This window comes from Gorilla gorilla, chromosome 7, assembly GCF_029281585.2.
Source record: "Gorilla gorilla gorilla isolate KB3781 chromosome 7, NHGRI_mGorGor1-v2.1_pri, whole genome shotgun sequence".
Classification (NCBI taxonomy): domain Eukaryota; kingdom Metazoa; phylum Chordata; class Mammalia; order Primates; family Hominidae; genus Gorilla; species Gorilla gorilla.
The window spans coordinates 125,321,037-125,330,312 of record NC_073231.2 but is presented as its reverse complement, the minus strand read 5'-3'; the positions used below and the strand labels follow the sequence as shown (position 1 = coordinate 125,330,312).

The window sequence follows — 9,276 nt, the reverse complement described above, 5'->3', positions numbered from 1 at the left end:
TTGAGGTCATGAAAGTCAAGAAAAAGCAAACTGTTTCACACTGAAAAAGTCTCAAGAAACTTGATAACTAAATGCAATATGTGATTTCTTTTTATATGAATGAGACAGTTGGTGAAAGTTGAACAAGACCTGAAGATTAATGGTAGGACTATGTCAGTCTTAACTTCCTGATTTTTTTTTATTTTTTTAAGACAGGGTCTGGCTCTGTTGCCCAGGCTGGAGTGCAGTGGTGCAATCATGGCTCACTGCAGCCTTGACTTCCTGGGCTCAAGAGATGATGCTGCCACCTCAGCCTTCTGAGTAGCTGAGACTACAGGCACATGCCACCAAGCCTGCCTAAATTTTGTATTTTTTTTTTTTTTGGTAGAGTAGGAGTTTCACCATGTTGCCCAGGCTGGTCTCAAACTCCTGAGCTCAAGCAATCTGCCTGTCTTGGCCTCCCAAAGTGCTGGAATAACAGGCATGAGCCACCGCGCCAGGCCTAACTTCCTGATTCTGATGGTTGCCTTGTGGTTACAGGAGAATGTCCTTGCTTGTAGGATATGCACATTTGGGAAGTTAAAGCATCATGCTTGCTTCTGAATCCTAAAGGCTTTATAAAAAAAGTCTTTGAACTGTGTTTGCAGCTTTTCTGTGTTTGTGATTATTCCAAAATAAAAACAATATCTTTTTAAAAAGCACATTTCTCTGTTCTCATCCCTAGAGATTCATCAGGGAGTCTTGGGTGAGGTGGTGGTGGGGCTCCTAAAATTTGTCTTTTAAAATTAATTTCTAGGAGGTATGATGCAGGTTGGCGTACAGAGTCCAGCCTTTGAGAATCAGTGGGCTGAACAGTACAAACAAAAAGGGAAGTTGCCAGTCAGAGAAACATGTGACGATCAAACCCATCTAAGTCCAATCACTGGATTGGAAGACTTGAAAAACCCAGCCTTTTCCTTAAATGCTTCATACTCAACAGAACTCAAGGGAGGGCCACTCAAAGGAAGATTTGCCTTATGTCGTGAATGTGCTCATTTTTTTTTTTTTTTTCAGGTGAGGAAATTGAAGCCCAGAGGGTTTAAATAGGTTTCCCAAGAGTTCATTTTCTAGATTTCTGACCTCTCTGACACCTAAATTCAGTCTCTTTTCTCCAAGTCAGATTAATCTCTTCCCCATCTCCCTACTCTTTCATTGCTAATGATCCAAGGAAGAGGTTTCAAAGTCAACTTTTTCCACATCTTCTCTCCATTTTTTTTTCCTCTCATCTAGATTTTCCCTGTCCATGGCTTACTGGACTTGGCAGCCCCCCTGCAGATCTTTGTTTGGGGATGGAGGTGTGGGTGATGGCGACGCCAGGGTGTGCTTGGATTAACTCTTTGGATACAGTGCCCAGTCTGATTTCAGGTCAGCATAACTGGCTCTTCGGACAACACAGCAGTTTTTTGGCCTCAAGTGCTTCCAAGCAGAGGAAGGAAATGGGCTGAACTTCAAAGCGAGCCTTGCACGGTGCCATAAGTTCTGATCATTTATTAGTGTGCTTTAATAGTTGTAAATTAATCTCAAATATACATGGAGGCCAGAACTAGCTGGAGGTGTGGGAACAGCCTGCTCTCACTCTTGTTTCCTGGAAATTTAGAACATTTCCCAGTTTCAGTTTTCAGAAGGTTAGGGTCAATTCGGGGGTTATGGTTATTTTCAAAGCTTTAAACAAAACCAAGCCTGTTCTTGACCAAGTTAGTGCTATTTAATTTATGCTTCATATATTTTATAAGTACTTCTTTTTTATTCATTTTTCCACCCCATGACTTGTTAAAAAGCAACTTTATTGAGGTAGAATTCACATATAATAAATACAACTTTTAAAGTGTATAGTTCCATGAGATTTTACAAATGTAAACACTCATGTAACCACCACTCCAATTAAGATATGGAATATTTCCATGAACGTAGACTTTTCAGTCAGTCCCTTCCTATCCAGGGACACTCACTGAGAAGATTTCTATCACCATTGATTTTGCCTGTTCTAGAAGTACATATACATAGAATTATACAGCATGCACTCTTTTTGTCTCTGGAAATGTTTTTGAGATCCATCCATATTTTTGCATATGTCAGTAGTTTATTACCTTCTCCTACTTTTAATCAATGGTAAGTTTATGTAATTTATATTTATAACTTTTTATTTTGAAATGTTTAGACCTATAGAAAAGTGGCATAATATTACAGAGTTCTTACATAACCTACATCCAGCTTTCCCTTGTGTTAACATCTTACGTAATTGATACAATGATCAAAACTAAGAATTAAATGTTTATAAAATATCACTAGCAAAACCATAGAGTTTATTCACATGTCTCTCTTTTTTCCACCAATGAGCTTTTTGAAACCTGTGTCAGGGTTCAAGCCAGGATACTATATTGTATTTAATTATCATGTTTCCGTAGTTTCCTTCAGTCTATGACAGCTTCTCAGTCTTTCCTTAGCTTTCATGATCTTGACACACTTTCGAAGAGCAGCCATTAGGTATTTTTGTAAAATGCCACTCCATTAGGCTTCTTATGATGATTTCTCATGACTAGGCTGAAGTTACAGATTTTTGGGAAAAGTACCAGAGAGGTATGTGACATGACATTGAGGGCACATAATGTCAATGTGTTTTATTATGGATTATGTTAATTTTTATCAGTTGTTTAGGTGGCATCTGTCAGGTTTCTTCGCTGTACGGTTATTTTTTTGTTTTTTTGTATTTTTTTGAGACGTAGTCTCACTCTGTCACCCTGGCTGGAGTACAGTGGTGTGATCGCTACTCACCACAACCTCTACCTCCCGGGTTCAAGTGATTCTCCTGCCTCAGCCTCCCCGGTAGCTGAGATTACAGGCGTGTGCCACCACGCCTGGCAAATTTTTGTATTTTCACTAGAGACAGGGTTTCATCATGTTGGCCAGGCTGGTTTCGAACTCCTGACTTCAGGTGATTCACCTGCCACGGCCTCTCAAAGTGCTGGGATTACAGGTGTGAGCCACCATGCCCAGCCAGTTATTATTTTCTCTGTTTTCATATTCTATTTTAGAAGCACGTCATTAAGTTTAGTCCACAATCAAGGTGAGGGAAATTAAGCTTCCCCTCTGCACCTCTGAAGAGAGGAGTATTAAATAATTTTTAGACATACATTAAAACTACTACAGTAATTAATAAATATTTCTGGGGAGATAATTTGAGGCTATGCAGATAAGCTGTTTCTCTTGAAGACAGGAGAACCAAAAATAATATGTAAGTGTTCTATGTGCGACACTGTGTTCACCTTGCAAACCTTGCTGTATCACCACTTTGACAAACACATTGAAAACCAGAGGGTATCTGTTTTCAAGTGTCCAGACTGTTCTCTTTTATATGCACAGAAGCAACTTATGATGGACCATATCAAGTCTATGCATGGAACATTGGAAAGTATTGAAGGGCCTCCAAACTTGGGTATAAACTTGCCTTTGAGCATTAAGCCTGCAACTCAAAATTCAGCCAATCAGAACAAAGGGGACACCAAATCCATGAATGGGAAAGAGAAATTGGAAAATAAATCTCCATCTCCTGTGAAAAAAAAAATCAACGTAAACCAAGAAAGTGGCCAGTCCTGGGTGGACGTGTTGGGAGTGTGACCGCCTGTTCATGCAGAGAGATGTGTACATATCCCACATGAGGAATGAGCACGGGAAGCAAATGAAGAAACACCCCTGCCGCCAGTGTGACAAGTCTTTTAGTTTGTCCCACAGCCTGTGCTGGCACAACCGGATCAAGCACAAAGGCATCAGGCACGGCCCAGACTCCAGACGTACCTTTACCAAACGATTGATGCTGGAGAAGCACGTTCAGCTGATGCATGGTATCAAGGACCCTGACCTGAAAGAAATGACAGATGCCACCCATGAGGAGGAAACAGAAATAAAAGAAGACACCAAGGTCTCCAGTCCCAAGCAGAAGTTGGAAGAACCAGTTCTGGAGTTCAGGCCTCCCCAAGGAGCAATCACTCAACCACTGAAAAAGCTGAACATCAATGTTTTTAAGGTTCACAAGTGTGCCGTGTGTGGCTTCACCACCGAAAACCTGCTGCAGTTCCACAAACATATCCCTCAGCACAAATCGGATGGTTCTTCGTACCAGCACCGGGAGTGTGGCCTCCGTTACACATCTCACGTCTCTCTGTCCAGGCATCTCTTCATCGTACACAAGTTAAACGAACCTCAGCCAGTGTCCAAGCAAAATGGGGCTGGGGAAGATAACCAACAGGAGAACAAACCCAGCCATGAGGATGAATCCCCCGATGGCACCATGTCAGACAGAAAGTGCAAAGTGTGCACAAAAACTTTTGAAACTGAAGCTGCCTTAAATACGGACACACAGCATGGCCTTCATCAAATCCAGAAGGATGAGCTCAGCTGAGAAATAGCCACAGATGCTCCATGAGGAAAATCCCTGTCCACATTGGAATAAAAAAGACATTTTTGTTACAAAAATTTGCTGTATAATAGAGTTAACAGTACTGTCTAGGCTGTTGCAATATATTCTTTTTCAACATACCTTCCTTCACCTCATCGTATATATCCTCGATAAGTATTAAAACAGTATTTGAGTTTAAAAGAGTTTGTATATATTTAAATGAATAACTTTTTATACTCTTTGTTACATGTTTGTATCAGTATTTAGTGGAAAACCATTTGAGTTGTTTTGGGTTAGAATTTTTCTTTTTGTACTGTTTCATTAAAACAGTTCTTAGTAATAGGGGCAGTTCCTGAATTCAAGTAAACCATTTTGTATGTTTAAAAAAAAAACAAAAAAGAGGAGGAGCCAAGATGGCCGAATAGGAACAGCTCCGGTCTACAGCTCCCAGCGTGGGCGACGCAGAAGACGGGTGATTTCTGCATTTCCATCTGAGGTACCGGGTTCATCTCACTAGGGAGTGCCAGACAGTGGGCACAGATCAGTGGGTGTGTGCACCGTGCGTGAGCCGAAGCAGGGCGAGGCATTGCCTCACTCGGGAAGCACAAGGGGTCAGGGAGTTCCCTTTCCTAGTCAAAGAAAGGGGCGACAGACAGCACGTGGAAAATCGGGTCACTCCCACCCGAATACTGCCCTTTTCCGATGGGCTTAAAAAATGGCGCACCAGGAGATTATATCCCGCACCTGGCTCGGAGGGTCCTATGTCCACGGAGTCTCACTGATTGCTAGCACAGCAGTCTGAGATCAAACTGCAAGACGGCATGGAGGCTGGGGGAGGGGCGCCCGCCATTGCCCAGGCTTGCTTAGGTAAACAGAGCAGCTGGGAAGCTCCAACTGGGTGGAGCCCACCACAGCTCAAGGAGGCCTGCCTGCCTCTGTAGGCTCCACCTCTGGGGGCAGGGCACAGAAAAACAAAAAGACACAGTAACCTCTGCAGACTTAAATGTCCCTGTCTGACAGCTTTGAAGAGAGCAGTGGTTCTCCCAGCACACAGCTGGAGATCTGAGAACGGGCAGACTGCCTCCTCAAGTGGGTCCCTGACCCCTGACCCCCGAGCAGCCTAACTGGGAGGCACCCCCCAGCAGGGGCACACTGACACCTCACACGGCCGGGTACTCCAACAGACCTGCAGCTGAGGGTCCTGTCTGTTAGAAGGAAAACTAACACACAGAAAGGACATCCACACCAAAAACCCATCTGTACATCACCATCATCAAAGACCAAAAGTACATAAAACCACAAAGATGGGGAAAAAACAGAGCAGAAAAACTGGAAACTCTAAAAAGCAGAGTGCCTCTCCTCCTCCAAAGGAATGCAGTTCCTCACCAGCAACGGAACAAAGCTGGACGGAGAATGACTTTGACGAGCTGAGAGAAGAAGGCTTCAGACGATCAAATTACTCCGAGCTATGGGAGGACATTCAAACCAAAGGCAAAGAAGTTGAAAACTTTGAAAAAAATTTAGAAGAATGTATAACTAGAATAACCAATACAGAGAAGTGCTTAAAGGAACTGATGGAGCTGAAAACCAAGGCTCGAGAAGTACGTGAAGAATGCAGAAGCCTCAGGAGCCGATGCGATCAACCGGAAGAAAGGGTATCAGCGATGGAAGATGAAATGAATGAAATGAAGCGAGAAGGGAAGTTTAGAGAAAAAAGAATAAAAAGAAACGAACAAAGCCTCCAAGAAATATGGGACTATGTGAAAAGACCAAATCTACGTCTGATTGGTGTACCTGAAAGTGATGGGGAGAATGGAACCAAGTTGGAAAACACTCTGCAGGATATTATCCAGGAGAACTTCCCCAATCTAGCAAGGCAGGCCAACATTCAGATTCAGGAAATACAGAGAACACCACAAAGATACTCCTCGAGAAGAGCAACTCCAAGACACATAATTGTCAGATTCACCAAAGTGGAAATGAAGGAAAAAATGTTAAGAGCAGCCAGAGAGAAAGGTCGGGTTACCCTCAAAGGGAAGCCCATCAGACTAACAGTGGATCTCTCAGCAGAAACTCTACAAGCCAGAAGAGAGTGGGCCAATATTCAACATTCTTAAAGAAAAGAATTTTCAACCCAGAATTTCATATCCAGCCTAACTAAGCTTCATAAGTGAAGGAGAAATAAAATACTTTACAGACAAGCAAATGCTGAGAGATTTTGTCACCACCAGGCCTGCACTAAAAGAGCTCCTGAAGGAAGCACTAAACATGGAAAGGAACAACCGGTACCATCTGCTGCAAAATCATGCCAAAATGTAAAGACCATCGAGACTAGGAAGAAACTACATCAACTAATGAGCAAAATAACCAGCTAACATCATAATGACAGGATCAAATTCACACATAACAATATTAACTTTAAATGTAAATGGACTAAATGCTCCAATTAAAAGACACAGACTGGCAAATTGGATAAAGAGTCAAGACCCATCAGTGTGCTGTATTCAGGAAACCCATCTCATGGGCAGAGATGCACATAGACTCAAAATAAAAGGATGGAGGACGATCTACCAAGCAAATGGAAAACAAAAAAAGGCAGGGGTTGCAATCCTAGTCTCTGATAAAACAGACTTTAAACCAACAAAGATCAAAAGAGACAAAGAAGGCCATTACAGAATGGTAAAGTGATCAATTCAACAAGAAGAGCTAACTATCCTAAATATATATGCACCCAATACAGGAGCACCCAGATTCATAAAGCAAGTCCTGAGTGACCTACAAAGAGACTTAGACTCCCACACATTAATAATGGGAGACTTTAACACCCCACTGTCAACATTAGACAGATCAACGAGACAGAAAGTCAACAAGTATACCCAGGAATTGAACTCAGCTCTGCACCAAGTGGACCTAATAGACCTCTACAGAATTCTCCACCCCAAATCAACAGAATATGCATTTTTTTCAGCACCACACCACACCTATTCCAAAATTGACCACATAGTTGGAAGTAAAGCTCTCCTCAGCAAATGTAAAAGAACAGAAATTATAACAAACTATATCTCGGACCACAGTGCAATCAAACTAGAACTCAGGTTTAAGAATCTCACTCAAAACCGCTCAACTACATGGAAACTGAACAACCTGCTCCTGAATGACTACTGGGTACATAACGAAATGAAGGCAGAAATAAAGATGTTCTTTGAAACCAATGAGAACAAAGACACAACATACCAGAATCTCTGGGACACATTCAAAGCAGTGTGTAGAGGGAAATTTATAGCACTAAATGCCCACAAGAGAAAGCAGGAAAGATCCAAAATTGACACCCTAACATCACAATTAAAAGAACTAGAAAAGCAAGAGCAAACACATTCAAAAGCTAGCAGAAGGCAAGAAATAACTAAAATCAGAGCAGAACTGAAGGAAATAGAGACACAAAAAATCCTTCAAAAAATTAATGAATCCAGGAGCTGGTTTTTTGAATGGATCAACAAAATTGATAGACTGCTAGCAAGACTAATAAAGAAAAAAAGAGAGAAGAATCAGTTAGACACAGTGAAAAATGATAAAGGGGATATCACCACCAATCTCACAGAAATACAAACTACCATCAGAGAATACTACAAACACCTCTATGCAAATAAACTAGAAAATCTAGAAGAAATGGATAAATTCCTCGACACATACACCCTCCCAAGACTAAACCAGGAAGAAGTTGAATCTCTGAATACACCAATAACAGGATCTGAAATTGTGGCAATAATCAATAGCTTACCAACCAAAAAGAGTCCAGGACCAGATGGATTCACAGCCGAATTCTACCAGAGGTACGAGGAGGAACTGGTACCATTCCTTCTAAAACTATTCCAATCAACAGAAAAGAGGGAATCCTCCCTAACTCATTTTATGAGGCCAGCATCATCCTGATACCAAAGCCGGGCAGAGACACAACCAAAAAAGAGTATTTTAGACCAATATCCTTGATGAACATTGATGCAAAAATCCTCAATTAAATACTGGCAAACCAAATCCAGCAGCACATCAAAAAGCTTATGCACCATGATCAAGTGGGCTTCATCCCTGGGATGCAAGGCTGGTTCAATATATGCAAATCAATAAATGTAATCCAGCATATAAACAGAACCAAAGACAAAAACCACATGATTATCTCAATAGATGCAGAAAAGGCCTTTGACAAAATTCAACAACCCTTCATGCTAAAAACTCTCAATAAATTAGGTATTGATGGGACAGATTTCAAAATAATAAGAGCTATCTATGACAAACCCACAGCCAATATCATACTGAATGGGCAAAAACTGGAAGCATTCCCTTTGAAAACTGGCACAAGACAGGGATGCCCTCTCTCACCACTCCTATTCAACATAGTGTTGGAAGTTCTGGCCAGGGCAATGAGGCAGGAGAAGGAAATAAAGGGTATTCAGTTAGGAAAAGAGGAAGTAAAATTGTCCCTGTTTGCAGATGACATGATTGTATAACAAACCTCATTGTCTCAGCCCAAAATCTCCTTAAGCTGATAAGCAACTTCAGCAATGTCTCAGGATGCAAACTCAATGTACAAAAATCACAAGCATTCTTATACACCAACAACAGACAAACAGAGAGCCAAATCATGAGTGAACTCCCATTCACAATTGCTTCAAAGAGAATAAAATACCTAGGAATCCAACTTACAAGGGATGTGAAGGACCTCTTCAAGGAGAATTACAAATCACTGCTCAATGAAATAAGAGAGGATACAAAGAAATGGAAGAACATTCCATACTGATGGGTAGGAAGAATCAATATCATGAAAATGGCCATACTGCCCAAGGTAATTTATAGATTCAATGCCATCCCCA

General features: G+C 41.5%; 1 pseudogene; it reads left to right on the top strand.

Annotated features, from left to right (window-relative positions):
* The first annotated feature begins 3,237 nt into the window (after positions 1-3,237).
* LOC101135925 (zinc finger protein 532-like) lies at positions 3,238-4,421 on the top strand (annotated as a pseudogene).
* The last annotated feature ends 4,855 nt before the right edge of the window (positions 4,422-9,276 follow it).